The sequence below is a fragment of the Aegilops tauschii genome, chromosome 7 (assembly GCF_002575655.3).
Source record: "Aegilops tauschii subsp. strangulata cultivar AL8/78 chromosome 7, Aet v6.0, whole genome shotgun sequence".
NCBI classification, from domain to species: domain Eukaryota; kingdom Viridiplantae; phylum Streptophyta; class Magnoliopsida; order Poales; family Poaceae; genus Aegilops; species Aegilops tauschii.
The window spans coordinates 317,302,950-317,320,525 of record NC_053041.3 but is presented as its reverse complement, the minus strand read 5'-3'; positions in this window follow the sequence as shown (position 1 = coordinate 317,320,525).

Here is a 17,576-nt window from a genome sequence, read left to right as displayed (position 1 = left end):
CAAACATACATAGATCTAGCTAGGACATAAAAAGTGCATGTGCACGTTGTTGGAGGGAGAACAACATAAAGATAGCGTCCCCCTTACTTACCTATCAAAAAAAGGGGCTTTAACCACGTAATTTGGATGAATTTATGGTGCAAATGAGGTGAGGAGGAGGAGGCAGCCGAGACAAGCTTGGAGGAGGGAGGAGAGAATGAAGTGGGGAAAGTGAGGGGGTAGGTGTGGCTGTCCAAAATATCTAGCTCGTCCCAGGTTACTAATGGCGCACCACCACACAATGGGCCATTAGTAACCCTGGTTACTAATGGCGCACCTGCTGGTGGTGCGCCATTAGTTGTTTTGCAAAAAAAACACTAATGGCGCACGGGGAGCAGTGCGCCATTACTAGCTTAAACTAGTAATTGCGCACTGCACCAGGTGCGCCATTAGTAGTTTTGCAAAAAAGTAAAAAATAAAAAAAATATTTTAGTGGCGCACTATGTTGCTAATGCGCCATTACTAGTTACAACTAGTAATGGCGCACTATGTCCTGGTGCGCCATTAGTATGTCTGGCAAAATAAAAAAAATTGTTACTAATGGCGCACCGTTTGTCTGGTGCGCCATTAGTGTCTTTCACACTAATGGCGCACCAGCACATGGTGCGCCATTGCTATATAGCAATGGCGCACCACATGTCTGGTGCGCCATTAGTGGCCATTCCATCTATAGCCCTTTTCCTAGTAGTGTGGGCAACGAGCCTCCAATCACTTTTTCAGGAATACACAGAGAGAACCATCCGGCTGCACTCAACTGCAAACTAAAGGAACTCCTAACAAGCAGGGGAATTTCTCCTTTGATACTGGTCGGGACGACCTAAATCCTTTGGTCAGTTCGGACAAGGGCATTACAAACGAGCTATGCTCTATGATTTCGCTTTGTTTACACGGGTGAGTGACCTACACGTTCCAATCTATGGTTTCACCCGCGAGGTAGAACTTTCTCTAAAGCTTCTTCGCTCCGTAATACACTTGCGCCTTCCTTTATAACCATGCACTCCCACTACTTCTTTAGGACATGGCTGACTTGCTTATCACAAGTCGTCTCCCGAAAAGGCAAATATCGAGACTGAGATGCTCCTTGGAGTCTTCATTCTCTAGGGCAGAGCTCACTACCACTCATTATCGGAGGGAGACGTAATAATACTGAGCTATTCTTCGATTTCCTTGCTTGCGAGATCAAAAACTGGGTATCGAACAAAGAAATCTGCTCACGGTACCTCTTACCTCAAAACTTCTATTGGATCTGGGATGAGAAGAATTCCAATTTGAATGTGCTCATATCCAACTACCCGAAGGGACGATATCAGGAAAAGCAAAAGGTGCATGGGCGGTTTCAAGTTGTTTTGGTTGCGCAGCTTTCGATCATTGTGTCAGCCGAGCTCTAACGCTTCTATAAAGTGAGATATCATGGTACCTTCATGTCTACCTTTCCCAAGGGCTACTTCAATTCCAGAGAAATGCAAGCAATCGTACTGGACTCCCGCCGCCTGCTAGGCTCACTATACCAAGTTAAGTTCCTCCAAAGTATTTTCATCATCGGTATCAGCAGAGTCACAAGATAAGGGATAAAGATAGTAGCACATAGCTCCTTTATCAATTTCCTTCTGAAACTTATCAGGGTCTAACAATGTTGGAGAAGTAGTATTGCTGCTGTCAGAAAGAATAATGGTTTCGTGCCCATTGTGACAAATACTCATTGTTCTGGCCTTCCAATCTAAATTGATTGGACTGTGACGATATAGCCAATCATAACCCAGTATAACATCATTGCTTTCCAATTTCAGTAGCTTGAAGGTGTCTCGAAATGTGTGCCCTTTAATAAGTAGTATCTGGAGTGTAAGCTCCAATAGTTAATTGACCTCCTCCAGCCACTTTGACAGTAAACAAATGTTTCTGACTCTCATATCAGTGAAGCCCACACCACCATAATCTTTAGGGGTGCATAGGTGTTCCCATCTGACCATGTGAAATTTCTTCTTCTTACTCCCAGTAGAAGTGATTTCTTATTGTATCAACTTTTTCTGTATTTTGACAGGCAAAGTGTAGCAACCCAGAAGGTACATAGGGACATTTGATAAACATGCATCGATCAATATATCTCTTCCTCCATAAGAGAAATGTTTGCATTGCCAAGAGTCCAACTTCTTTTCTACCTTTTAATGAAAAAAATCATTAGAAGAGATCTTGTCTTTGCTGATTGGTAATCCCAGATATTATATTTTATTGGAAATTTGCCTATCTCACAGTTATATCAGCTACCCTCTGCTATTCCTCTACACTCAACCCTACTGTGAAAATACCACTCTTCAAGTAATTAACTTTCATGCCAGACATTTCCTCTAAACAGTAGAGAAGGAATTAGAATCCAGTAATAGACTCCATGTCATTATGCAAAAAAGCAAAGTATCAGAAGCATATTGCAAATGACTAATCCCCCCTGGTATCAGATGTGGTACCAAACCTCTAATCACACCTGCTTCCTTAGCTCTATCCAGAATTGCAGATAGTGCATCACCTACTAGGTGAAAAAGCAAAGGAGAAAGAGGATCTCCTTGCCTCAAACCTCTGAAAGTAGAGAAATATTCTCGCCAATCTCCATTCATATTCACACACACTTTGCCTCCTTCCACTGCTTCTCTAATCCAATCTATCCACCTGTCAGGGAAGTTTTTCCTATGCATTACCTCTGCCAAGAAAGGCCACTGAACTCTATCATAAGCTTTTTCAAAGTCCAAATGAAGCAAAATTCCTTCAGAGTGAGAGGTTTTCAACTCATGCAAAACTTCATGAAGAATTACACATCCATCCAAAATGTACCTCCCAGGAATAAATCCAGTCTGAAGAGAGCTGATTACCTGTCGAGCCAGAGGAGTAAATCTAAGTATCAGAGCTTTGGTAATAGCTTTAAACATAACATTTAGAACACATATGGGTCTATACTGTAGGATACTATTAGCATCCTTAATCTTTGGCAGTAGAGAAATGACACCATAGTTTAGTCTGGACAAGTTCAACCTGCCATGATACAGCTCCTGAAGCATTTATATTAGTATATCTCTCAACTGGGGCCAAAAAGCTCTAAAAGGCTAACAGAGAAGCCATCTGGACCTGGAGCAGTATTTGGTTTCATGCTTTTCACCACCTTGTCTATCTCTTCACTCATGAAGTTAATACAAGTGAGGACTGATTTCTGTCATTCATATAATTCAGAAGAGGAAGGCCAGTTGAGTGATTTTCGCGTAAGACTATTGAGTTTCCAGCTGATTGCCCATATTTTCCAGGATAGGATTTGTCCACTTGATTGAATTCATGTCATTGAAGCAATTGAAAACTCTGAAGAAGCACCGAGGCTAATTGATCCTTTCTAGAATAGAATATAAAGAGAAGCTTGTTCTGCCCATCTATCTAGAGAATGAAAAGGAACTAATGCCACTGATAGGAAATACATAGACCATACGCCCACTTACCACTCTACCACTTCAATTCAATGACGTACTTCACCGATACCGATACCAAACCTAGCTTGAGAGAGATCGATCACAGGCATGTGGTGAACGATACCGAGAGAAAGAGCACTGAAATGAACCATATCGAGCATAGGTCTCACTCTACAAGTCAAGTTCGATGAGCTCTTAGCGGACCTGTGCCTACTATCTACTAAGTGTGTGCTAGGGAAAGAAAGCAAGCTGAGCAGTTCTCACTCTCTCCGGTGACCAAGAAAGCTTAAAGAATACCGTAAAGTGATCACTGAAACCTCATACCGATTCGCCACGTGAAAGCGGGGTTAAGGTAAGGCAGGAAAGACTGGCGCCGAAAGATATATATGTTTTGAAGAGAGAGATCCGCAGGCAAAAATCTTGAAGGAAGGATTGACTGAAGGAAGAAACAGACCGTAGCAAAAGCCGAAGAAGATGCGAATCAGGAAAAGGGAGACGAGTTCCAGTTGTTAGAAAGACCAGTGCCCGGAAAAGCAAGTCGGAAGGGGATCCGGATGTTCAGTGCTTAAAGAAAAAAGATAGGTGTTGCTCTGTTGTTTGCTTTGAGGTTTCCCCTAGTTGGGGAGACCGAGAAGAAAACCAGTAGGAAGGCGATCCGAAGTCTAGTGTTAAAAGAGATAGTTGCCCGCCTCTTGATGGAGAATTGAAAACATCCTAACGTATCTCTAACTAATTAAGTAGTAGTGAGGCGTCGGTACGTCAGTTGGAGAAGAATGCTTGCTTTTCGTATCACTGGTGTAGTGATTGACACGGTCTTCGCATATTGAACAACCTAAGAGTGGAAACACCTTCATCGCTTCTCCAAGCTTATCTATATGTATATTTCTCGATAGAAGCAGAAGGAAAGGCTTAAAGAAGGTGACAAGAAGAGAAACTTATTAGTTCGTCGTAGCCAACTTATCATTCCAATGAGAGGTCGAAGTACGATAGAAGTTATTGATACCGATTTAGGCGAGCAGCATAGCCTGGCAGAGCCAGAGGAAGAAGTCCTTCTTGTTAGCGAGTAGTTTCCTTTAGATGATTTCCGCGAGCATATTAGCTTTTCACGAACGCAGAGGAGAAAGAAAACCAACAACCAATAGGGTGAGGCAACTAACTACCAATCCTTTTATTGAATAGCCGCGGCGTGGGTAAACATAAAGAAGCCATAGAAGAAATCAAGCCAAAGGCTTCTCACTTTCTAAAGTAGTAAAAAGTGGATCCCCGCTTCGAGGCGCTTGGCGTAGATCTTTGAAAATCGTCAATCGGGTGAGCCAGCTATTATTGAGGGAGGCCAGGTCTACATACGTAATATCAAGTTGCTCTAGTTGCGTGTCTTTCGTACGGAAAGATGGGTGTTTTTATCCAAGCAAGGGTATAGAATAGGTAACAACCCCCCTCACATCAAGCCTGTACGCTAGCTACCAACATATACTATGGAGTCCATGGCTACCTCCGCGGATGGAAGACGTAGATTTTGCACTTTCGCTGAAGAGTTGAACTCTGACTGAAAGGACTTGACACATTGCCAAGGCGATTTTATTAGCCAGCTGTGGGATAAAGATCTGCGGTAAACGAGCGATAGCCTCTAAAGAGTGCCGAAATAGGATTGGTTCCTTTTTCTAAAGATCCGAGACTGGTGAACGTATTGCATAATTTAAAGAAGCCCATTTCATTAGAGGGAGGGATCCCTTCCTACCTTTCTTTATTTAAGTGCTAGTGTCAAATGAACGTATTACCAACTTGAATTCATAAGGAGACCGAACTCTATTCATGCTCAAGTGAACCACGGGTGATGATATTCCGCTATTCTGAAATCAAATAGGAAACGGATGGCTCTTGAGTTTTTGATCTCGGCATGAGAAACTATCCCTCCTCCTTTTGCTTACAATCACCTCACTTCCCTTATAAGAATATAATAGTGCTTGTATCCTGGGTCATGAGGTTCCCCTCGTCAGTCTGATAAGAAGAAGTCAAGGTCTCGGTTCCGTATTAAGTAAAGATAAGGAACCCGCCCAGAGAATTTCTTCGGTTTTGGTAGGGAAGCCACTGGTTCGTATAACGCTATGGTTGAGGGACCTTCTCGGTTCAAAGCTAACAAATAGGTCTCATGTTGGCACTCAATCGCTAAGAGCAGCCAACAACTTAACTTGCAGGCTTCAAAACCTGCTCATACGGTAATGGCGAGGGGTTTTGCGGATCCCTTTCTCTATGAGTTTCAGTTGATAATGACTTAAGGTGAGCAACAAACCTCCAATCAATTTTTCAGGAATACACAGAGAGAACCATCCGGCTGCACTCAACTGCAAACTAAAGGAACTCCTAACAAGCAGGGGAATTTCTCCTTTGTTACTGGTCGGGACGACCTAAATCCTGTGGTCAGTTCAGACAGGGGCATTACAAAGGAGCTATGCTCTATGATTTCGCTTTGTTTACACGGGTGAGTGACCTACACCTTCCAATCTACGGTTTCACCCGCGAGGTAGAACTTTCTCTAAAGCTTCTTCGCTCCGTAATACACTTGCGCCTTCCTTTATAACCATGCACTCCCACTACTTCTTTAGGACATGGCTGACTTTCTTATCACAAGTCGTCTCCCGAAAAGGAAAATATCGAGACTGAGATGCTGCTTGGAGTCTTCATTCTCTAGGGCAGAGCTCACTACCACTCATTATCGGAGGGAGACGTAATAATACTGAGCTATTCTTTGATTTCCTTGCTTGCAAGATCAAAAACTGGGTATCGAACAAAGAAATCTGCTCATGGTACCTCTTACCTCAAAACTTCTATTGGGTCTAGGATCAGAAGAATTCCAATTTGAATGTGCTCATATCCAACTACCCGAAGGGACGATATCAGGAAAAGCAAAAGGTGCATGGGCGGTTTCAAGTTGTTTTGGTTGCGCAAAGCTTGATCTATTCAAAGCTTGATCTATTCGATTACCGCCCATGCAACTTTGAATCAAGATGAATTGATTGTCCCTCAGCTTGATCAATCGTCCCTCAGCTTTGAATATCGTCCCTCGGCAAAGTTTTCAATATCGTCCCTCAGCTTGATCCATCGAATAGATCAAGCTTGATCTTTATTACAGGTGAAACAACTTGATATCGTCCCTCAGCTTGATATCGTCCCTCAGCTTTTCAATAAAGGTGCATGGGCGGTTTCAAGTTGTTTTGGTTGCGCAAAGCTTGATCTATTCAAAGCTTGATCTTTATTACCATCCTATAAAGATGAATTGATTCCGCAAAGAATTATTACAGGTTATAGGATGGTAATTGATTTCCGCAAATTAAATAAGGCTACTAAAAAAGATCATTACCCCTTACCTTTTAGTGATCAAATGCTAGAAAGATTATCCAAACATACACATTTTTGCTTTCTAGATGGTTACTCTGGTTTTTCTCAAATACCTGTGTCAGCTGATGATCAAGCAAAGACCACTTTTACTTGCCCTTTCGGTACTTTTGCTTATAGACGTATGCCTTTTGGTTTATGTAATGCACCTGCTACCTTTCAAAGATGCATGATGGCTACATTCTCTGATTTTTGTGAAAAGATATGTGAGGTTTTCATGGACGATTTCTCCGTTTATGGATCCTCTTTTGATGATTGCTTGAGCAACCTTGATCGAGTTTTGCAGAGATGTGAAGAAACTAATCTTATCTTGAATTGGGAGAAGTGCCACTTTATGGTTAATGAAGGCATTGTCTTGGCGCATAAAATTTCTGAAAGAGGTATTGAAGTTGATAGAGCTAAAGTAGATGCTATTGAAAAGATGCCATGTCCCAAGGACATCAAATGTATAAGAAGTCTCCTTGGTTATGCTGGTTTTTATAGGAGGTTCATTAAGGACTTCTCAAAAATTTCTCGGCCTCTGACTAATCTATTTCAAAAAGATATACCTTTTGTCTTTGATGATGATTGTGTAGAGGCATTTGAAATACTTAAGAAAGCATTTATTTCTGCACCTATCGTTCAGCCACCTGATTGGAATTTACCCTTTGAAATCATGTGTGATGCTAGTGATTATTTTGCAGGTGATGTTCTAGGGCAAAGAGTTGATAAGAAATTAAATGTTATTCAATATGATAGTAAAACTCTAGACAGTGCCCAGAGAAATTATGCTACTACTGAAAAAGAATTCTTAGCAGTTGTATTTGCATGTGATAAGTTTAGACCTTATATTGTTGATTCCAAGGTGACTATTCACACTGATCATGTTGCTATTAAATATCTTATGGAAAAGAAAGATGCTAAACCTAGACTTATTAGATGGGTTCTCTTGCTACAAGAATTTGATTTACATATTATTGATAGATAGGGAGCTTAGAACCCCGTTGCAGACAACTTGTCTAGGTTAGAGAATGTTCTTGATGACCCACTACCTATTGATGATAGCTTTCCTGATGAACAATTAAATGTCATAAATGCTTCTCGTACTGCTCCATGGTATGCTGATTATGCTAATTACATTGTTGCTAAATTTATACCACCTAGTTTCACATACCAGCAAAAGAAAAAGTTCTTCTATGATTTAAGATATTACTTCTGGGATGACCCACATCTTTATAATGAAGGGGTAGATGGTGTTATTAGGCGTTGTGTACCTGAGCATGAACAGGAACAGATCCTACGCAAGTGTCACTCCGAGGCTTATGGAGGGCACCACGCTGGAGATAGAACTGCACATAAGGTATTGTAATCCGGTTTTTATTGGCCTACTCTCTTCAAGGATGCTCGTAGGTTTGTCTTATCATGTGATGTATGTCAAAGAATTGGTAACATCAGTAGACGTCAAGAAATGCCTATGAATTATTCACTTGTTATTGAACCATTTGACGTTTGGGGCTTTGATTATATGGGACCATTTCCTTCCTCTAATGGGTATACACATATTTTAGTTGCTGTTGATTATGTAACTAAGTGGGTAGAAGCTATTGCAACTAGTAGTGCTGATCATAACACCTCTATTAAGATGCTTAAAGAAGTTATTTTTCCGAGGTTTGGAGTCCCTAGATATTTAATGACTGATGGTGGTTCACATTTTATTCATGGTGCTTTTCGTAAGCTGCTTGCTAAGTATGATGTTAATCATAGAATTGCATCTCCATATCACCCACAGTCTAGTGGTCAAGTAGAATTGAGTAATAGAGAGCTCAAATTAATTTTGAAAAAGACTGTTAATAGGTCTAGAAAAAATTGGTCCAAGAAACTTGATGATGCATTATGGGCCTATGGAACTGCATATAAAAATCCTATGGGTATGTCTCCATATAAAATGGTTTATGGAAAAGCATGTCATTTACCTGTCGAACTAGAACATAAGGCATATTGGGCTATTAAAGATCTCAATTATGATTTCAAACTTGCTGGTGAGGAGAGGTTATTTGACATTAGCTCATTTGATGAATGGAGAACCCAAGCCTATGAAAATGCCAAGTTGTTTAAAGAAGAAGTTAAAAGATGGCATGACAAAAGGATACAAAAGCGTGAGTTCAATGTAGGTGATTATGTATTGTTATACAACTCTCGTTTAAGGATTTTTGCAGGAAAACTTCTCTCTAAATGGGAAGGTCCTTACGTTATCGAGGAGGTCTATCGTTCCAGTACCATAAAAATCAACAATTTCAAAGGCACAAATCTGAAGGTGGTGAACGGTCAAAGAATCAAACATATATCTCAGGTAATCCTATAAATGTTGAAACTAATATTATTGAAACGTAACCCCGGAGGAATACATAAGAGACACTTTCTAGAATGTTTCAGACTCCGAAAAGGAATAGGTATGTGGTACGGTAAGTAAACCGACTCCAAAACAGTTCTAATGGCAATTTTTCTCCATTTTGGAATATTTAAGAAAATAGGAAAATAAGAAGCAGTCTGGGAAGGACATGAGGCTTCCACGAGGGTGGGAGGCGCGCCCTAACCCCCTGGGCGCGCCCCCCTACCTCATTGGCACCTCGTGTGCTCTCCGGACTCCGTTTTCTTGCACAATACTTCTTTCGGTCGGTAAAAATTCATTATATAATCTCCCAAAGGTTTTGACTCCTGTATCACGCAATTATCCTCTGTTCTTGTTTCGAGCTATTTTTCTGACAAATCTAGATCACCATGACGTCTCCAAGTGCCCCCAAGGACAAGTTCTTCGAGAAGGTCATCAATCCCTACCTTGCGGAGGTGCTGCAACACCCTCAAACCATTGAGATGCATGAGGCGGTGCTGCACATCCACGATGTTGAGGGACCAAGGAGGACCGGAAGCGTGGAGACAAGGCTCGAGGCAATGTAGCAACAAGTTTTCAAGTGCCAGGAGATGGTGGAGCGTGGACTTGACTCCAATCACATAATGATCACGGAGTTCACCAACAACCACAAGTTGGATTCCAAGGACATTGGGGAGGCCATCTTCAAGCTTCATGAGAAGATCGAGCACCTCCAAGCCCAAATCTATGACCTGCAAAACCAAAACTGTGAGTATGAATATAGATTCAAGAGGATGAGTTTGGCTGCAGATTTAAGGATCCCGGAGACTCGATTATCCTTCTATGATGGCGAGCCTATGCCTTGGAAGATGGACGACAAGCCTACATCATCAACAACCCCTTCACCAGCAAAGGAGATATAATCAATGGGTATGGGCACTCCCCTTGGCAACTGCCAAGCTTGGGGGAGGTGCCCTGGTATCGTATCACCATCACACTCCTATTTTTACCATTTTTCTAGTTCGATCCTTTTGGTAATATCTTGATCTAGTAGAATAAAATTTTAGTATGATTTAGTTTTGATTTTTGCTTTATGATCCTTCTATGTAATCAAGTCCGTGAGCTATATATAATAAAGATTAGTGTTGAGTCAAGGGCTTGATTATCTTGCTATGATCTTGAGGGAATAAAAAAAAGAAAGAATAAAAAGAAATGAAGAGATCATATTGATCTTATGGAGAGTAATGACTTCACGTATAAAGAGTATGATGTTTAAAAGTTGTTGAGAGTTGACAAGCATAGTTTTGGTCATCGTTGCAATTAATAGGAAGTAATAAAGAAAGAGAGGTTTCACATATAAATATACTATCTTGGACATCTTTTATGATTGTGACCACTCATTAAAATATGACATGCTAAAGAGTTGATGTTGGACAAGGAAGACAACGTAATGGGTTATGTTTTCTTATATCCAAAATAAAGTATATTTTCATGGATCATCCAACATGTTGAGCTTGGCTTTCTACCTCATGCTAGCCAATTCTTTGCACCAAGTAGAGATACTACTTATGCTTCCAAATACCCTTAAACCCAGTTTTTCCATGAGAGTCCACCATGCCTACCTATGGATTGAGTAAGATCCTTCAAGTAAGTTGTCATCGGTGCAAGCAATACAAATTGCTCTCTAAATATGTATGATTTATTAATGTGGAGAAAATAAGCTTTATACGATCTTGTGATGTGGAAGAAATAAAAGCGATGGACTGCATAAGAAAGGTCCATATCACAAGTGGCAATATAAAGTGACGTTCTTTTGCATTAAGATTCCGTGCATCCAACCATGAAAGCGCATGACAACCTCTGCTTCCCTCTGCGAAGGGCCTATCTTTTACTTTTATCTCTTACCCTTATGCAAAGAGTCATGGTGATCTTCACCTTTCCTTTTTACATTTTATTCTTTGGCAAGCACATTGTGTTGGAAAGATCCTGATATATATATATATATATATATATATATATATATATCCAATTGGATGTAAGTTAGCATGAAATATTATTGTTGACATTACCCTTGAGGTAAAAGGTTGGGAGGCGAAACTATAAGCCCCTATCTTTCTCTGTGTCCGGTTAAAACTCTGTAACCACAATTATTGCGTGAGTGTTAGCAATTGTGAAAGACTAAATGATAGTTGAGTATGTGGACTTGCTGAAAAGCTCTTACATAGACTCTTTCAGAGGTTATGATAAATTGCAATTGCCTCAATGACTGAGATTATCGTTTGTTAGTTCTCGATAACGTTTCTGATTCATACTTTGCATTGTGAATGGATTATTACTTGAGCATAAGAAATCATATGACAATATCCATATATGTTGCTGTTATAAGAATGTAGCGACCAGACCTCAAAAAGTCTAGTCTCTGTGCATCAGTGTCATCCCTGGATCGGTAATGCTGACACGCACAGTACTTGAAGGATTTATAACAGAGTAGCAATCACACACTTATTACATCGAATGTCTCAAAAAGAGAACTTATTACAATAAATACGGCTTAAGGCCATCTAAAAACGATAACAGCGGAAGGCTTGGAAGATAAAGTGAGTCCATCAACTCCAACGGCATCACTGAGTATAAGACCACGACCTATGGCACCTTACTCGTCGTCTGAAAAGTCTACAACCTGATACATTGCAGCCCGAAAACGGGTCAGCACATGGAATATGCTGGCAATGTAACACATAGAGAGTAATGAACAGAATAATGCTATCACTACATGCATGTTTGGCTGGTGGAAAGCTCTATGGTTACAGTTTTGCGAAAAGCCAATTTTTCCCTACCACAAAGGAATAAATTTTATTTAACTATCATGGTGGTTATTAAACATTGAGAAGGTACCTCCAACTCAATCCCAATTAAGAACGTGATTAACCCAATCAAGTTAAATTAAGTAACATGATGATGAGATTCACATGATAATCCGAGAACTAGATACTCAAGATGTCCATAACCGGGGACACGGCTAACCATGATTAGATTGTACACTCTACAGAGGTTTGCGCACTTTTCCCCACAAGACTCGATCGCCTCCTCTTGATTTCTCGCACTACATGGTGTTTGAGAAACGGATGACCGAGACACAGTCTTTCAGAAACAATACTCTTTACTCCTGGTGGACAGTTACACCTACTTTCCCCTACATCTGCTAGCCCACCTCTTCAAGAGGTCATGTAACCTACTCAACTATGCTAGAGCCCATAATTGCTTGTGGCCGCACACGGAAGTTTCTAGCATGAATAATCTCATGATCCCTTTGAGTCTGGGTGGCGGTCCATAGGATGATCACACGGGTACTCCGGGATATCCAAAAAATACAGGCAACACTGGGTTCTCCAGGTGCCTCAATCCACCCAGATGTAAATAAAAGTAGCCACCTTAAGTTGAACCATTAATTAACAATCTCACATCTATCATGGAAAAATTCACTCAAACCCAATCCATGTCTACGAGCATAGCATAGCAATATAAGCAAACATAGAAGTAACTCCCAATGGTTTGATATAAACAGGGCAATAGGTACTACCTCACATACTTCCCAAAACCCACATTTTAATCAGATCCTAATCATGCAATAGTCTGAGGATTGATCTAATGCAATAAAACTGGGTGGTAAAGAGGTATGATCAAAGTGTTACTTGCCTTGCTGATGATCCGTGAAACCTAGAGACTCGTAGTAGCACGCTTCGCACTCCGGGTACTCTATCGCAAACAAACAATACATACATAAGCAATCAAGCAAGGGTGCACGGGTAAAACTCATAATAAAATATCTAACCAGAAAGTTCAACTTAAGAACTCCGGTTTGCAAAAAGTATCAAATCGAACGAAGCAACGAAACTCAAACGGCGAAAGAAACAAGCTTCGTTTACTAATCTGGACCTAAGTCAAATTTTACAGTTTCAAAAACTTATTTGAGTTGGTTAAACAGAAAGAGGGTTTCGAGACGAAATTCTAGGCGCTTGAATCGCCTGATTCCGATAAACGAGCGAAAAGTTATACTAAAACGAAAAACAGATCTGAAATCGCAATCAAAAATAATCGCGGAAAATCTGAGAAAAAAACCGACGAACAGGCTAACGAACGAACGTTCCCTGTCTGTGGTTAAACGATGAAAACCGTTCGTTAAAACAAATGTACGGACGAACGTCCGCGAAATAGGCTAAACCAAAAAAATTAAAACCGATCTAATAAAAAAATAACCGGGGTTTTCTAACAAAACACGCATGGTTTTCCGGAGAAAACCGGCGGCGGCGTCTGTCAACCTCGGGTGGCGGGACGGCGGCGGCGGGGGCGGCTCCGGCATCGGGGCTCCGGGCGGCGGCGGGGCGGCGGCGACGGCGGCGGCTCCGGGCGGCACGGCGGCGGCGGCACGGAACCAGCGGCGGCGGGGCAGTTCGGCGGTGGCGGCACTAGGGTTTCGCCGGGCGGGCGGCTTGGGCTGGCGGGGCGGCCTCGCGGCTTATAAAGGCCGGCCGGGCCAGAGTCCTTGCCGGACACGGCCCGGTAGGTCGGTTCGTTTTTTTAATCGTACGTGCAGAAAAAGAAAGAAAAGAAATACTAAACGGACTCCAAAAATCCCGAAATAAATTTTCCTCGTCCTCTAAAAATAAGACGGACAAGATGAACATTTATTTGGGCCTAAAATGCAATGTTGAAAAACGCATATTTTTTCTAATTCAAATAAAATCAAATATTTGTTTTTAATATTTTTCCTCCAATATTTCATTATTTTTGGAGAAGTAATATTATCCCCTCTCATATATTTGATATGAAATATTTTTGGACAAAAAATAATTAAAACAAATGATCCTATTTTTCAAAATTTGAGAAAACCCAAATATGAAAATAACGAAATCCCCAACTCTCTCCGTGGGTCCTTGAGTTGCGTAGAATTTCTAGGATCGCAAAACAAAATGCAATAAAATATGTTATGCATGATGATCTAATGTATAACATTCCAAATTGAAAATTTGGGATGTTACAAACCTACCCCCCTTAAGATGAATCTCGCCCTCGAGATTCGGGTTGGCTAGAAAATAGGTGAGAGTGGTCCTTCCGTAGATCTTCCTCTCGCTCCCAGGTGGCTTCATCCTCGGTATGGTAACTCCACTGAACTTTGCAAAACTTGATAACCTTGCTGCGGGTGACTCGGCTGGCATATTCGAGAATCTTGACTGGTTTCTCCTCATAGGTCAAATCACTATCCAACTGAATCACTTCCAATGGCACTGTATCTCTCACTGGTATCTCAGCCATCTCTGCGTGGCACTTCTTCAGCTGAGAAGCATGGAACACATCATGAACTCCCGACAATCCTTCGAGCAATTCCAACTTGTAAGCAACTTCTCCCATACGCTCCAAAACTTTGTATGGTCCTACAAAACATGGCGCTAACTTTCCCTTAACTCCAAAGCGCTTCACTCCTCGAAGTGGTGATACTCGAAGATACACTCTGTCTCCGACTTCGTAAACTGTCTCCTTGTGTTTAGAATCCTCATAACTCTTCTGCCTGGACTGGGCTACCTTGAGCCTATCGCGAATCAACTTCACTTTCTGTTCAGACTCATTAATCAAATCTGGTCCAAACAACTGGCGGTCTCCAACTTCATCCCACAACAACAGTGTCCTGCACCTCCTTCCGTACAGAGCTTCAAAAGGGGCCATCTTCAAACTGGATTGATAACTGTTGTTGTAAGAGAACTCTGCATATGGCAAATTGTCGTTCCAATTAGATCCATAATGTAGCACACAAGCTCTCAGCATGTGCTCCAAAATCTGATTGACTCTCTCGGTTTGTCCGTCTGTGTGTGGATCAAAGGTTGTACTGAACTCTAGCCTGGTACCCAAAGTTTCGTGCAATTGATTCCAAAACTTTGAAGTAAACTGGGTTCCTCTATCTGATACAATGCTCCTCGCAACTCCATGCAGACATACGATCCTGGTCATGTATATCTTTGCCAACTTAGCACTTGTATAAGTGGTCTTTACGGAGATGAAATGAGCTACCTTCGTCAAACGATCGACTAATACCCATATCGAGTCATAGCCTGAATGAGTCATGGGCAATCCTGTGATAAAATCCATGCCTAGCTTATCCCACTTCCATTCGGGTATCGGCAATGGTTGTAGCAATCCTGCTGGCTTCTGATGCTCTGCCTTTAGTCTCTGACATACATCACAAACTGCTACATACTCCGCAATATCCTTCTTCATTCTGGTTCACCAGAAACTGTCCTTTAAATCCTGGTACATCTTGGTATTTCCTGGGTGAATCGAATATGGTGAATCATGAGCCTCTTACAAGATCAACTTCCTGATCTCCAGATCATTGGGGACGTAAACGCGGTTCTCAAACCATAAGCTATCGTGCTCATCCTCATGAAATCCCTTGGCTTTTCCTTTACTCATCCTTTCCTTTATCTCAGCAATTTCCTTGTCTGTCTTCCGAGCTTCTCTAATCTTGTCCATCAAAGTAGACTGAATCTCCAATGCTGCTACATAGCCTCTCGGAACTATTTCCAAACATAGTTCGCGAAGATCCTCTGCTAACTCCTTGGGTAACTCTCTTGTCAAGAGTGTGTTTGTCACAGCCCCAGATCAGCCCTTGTTTGACTTTTGCTTGTTCCTCATGTCATCATGTTTAATTTTGAAATAAACTTGAAATGGGGATTACCTAAACCCTAGCATTAAAGGAATTCACTAGGTTCAACCAAAATATTTCCAGTAAATCCAAATGGCTTTCAAAAATGTTCATCATTCTTGGAAAATGCTGGAAACAGTAACCAGAGGTGATGCACATCTTTCCATGTCATATTTGGGCTCTGGATTAAATCATACTCTATTTGCATTTGGGCATTTAAATGCTATTAAATATTTTAAATGCTCAAATAATCATAAACTAAAATGTTTACTGTAGGATATATTCCCAACAGTGATCATGAGTAGTTTCATGATTTTTGGAAGTGTCTAAGTATTTTTAATAAAGCCCTAAAGACTACAGAATATTAGAAAAAACAAAAACAAATTAGAAAGCAGAAGAGGGAGAGAAAGTTACCTGGACCTACCTACTGTGCAGCCCACCTCGCCGGCCCAGCTGGCGGCCCAGCCCACCAGGCGCTCTCCTGTCGCCTTCCTCCTCGCGCCAGTAGGCGAGGGCGCGTGCCCGACGCGCGCCGCTACACGCCGCGGCCACCTCCTCCCTCCCTGCCTGCCTGGCTCCGCCTCGACGCGTCTGGACGATGCCACGCGACCCCCAGAGCCATCCGGCTCTCTCTCACTCTCCCCCGAACGCTCTCCCACTCCTCTGTTCTTCCCGCCCGAACGCCTCCGTCGCCGCCGCTCGCCACCACCGCGGACACCGCCATCCCGGCGACGCCCTGAGATGCCCAAGAGCTCCGCCTAGTATCCCTCTTCCTCCTCGTCGAGCTGTGCAACGCCGGACGCCCCGAGTGTCTCCACGTCGTCGTCTTCAACCTCCCAACGCCGGAGATCCCTCTCGCCGCCCCGCTCGCTCCGGTGCTTCCCCGGGCACGCCGAGGCCACCTCTGCACTCGCCGTGAGCTCCTCTACCGATTCCCCCTTCTCCCATGTCCATTAGCTCAGCGTAGCCTTTGTTTCCGTCGAGACCGAGACCTCACCGGCGCCGGACTTGACGCCGTCGTCGTTTTGGTTCGCCTCCATTTAAACCGAGCACGTAGCCGTGCTCAGTGCACCCCCAGGAGGCCATAGCACCCCTCCGCACCCCCTGTCATGCTCCCTAACGCCGCCCCCGTGCTAACCCGAACTCCGGCGGCCGCAAAAGAGCTCGCCGCCGTTGACTCCGTCCACCCCCACTCGAACCACGGCCACCCACAGATGCGCCTCGCTTCCCTCTTTCAAACGCGCCCGTCCGCGCGTCAAACGGTGGCCTGTAGGCGAAACCCGAGTCACTCCAGTGCGCCTCCGCCGCGTTTTGGTCGCCGCCGGCGTAACCCCGGCGAGGGTGACGTGGCAGATTAGTTAGGGCTAATGACGCACTTAGTCAACACCTAGTGACACCGACAGCAGGGCCCCACTGACTAATTAAACATAGATTAGTTTCTATTTAGTTTTAACTAATCACAGTGGCCCCACGCGTCAGCGTTGACCATGCTGACATGGCCATTGACTGGGTCCACATGTCAGTGACCCTAACTAGCACCGTGACACCGACCAGTGGGACCCCACTGGTCAGGTTTGACCCTGGCCAGCCCGTTGACTCGCTGACGCAGTGATGACGTCAGGCTGACGCAGTATTACATTTTCTGGATTTATTTTTAATC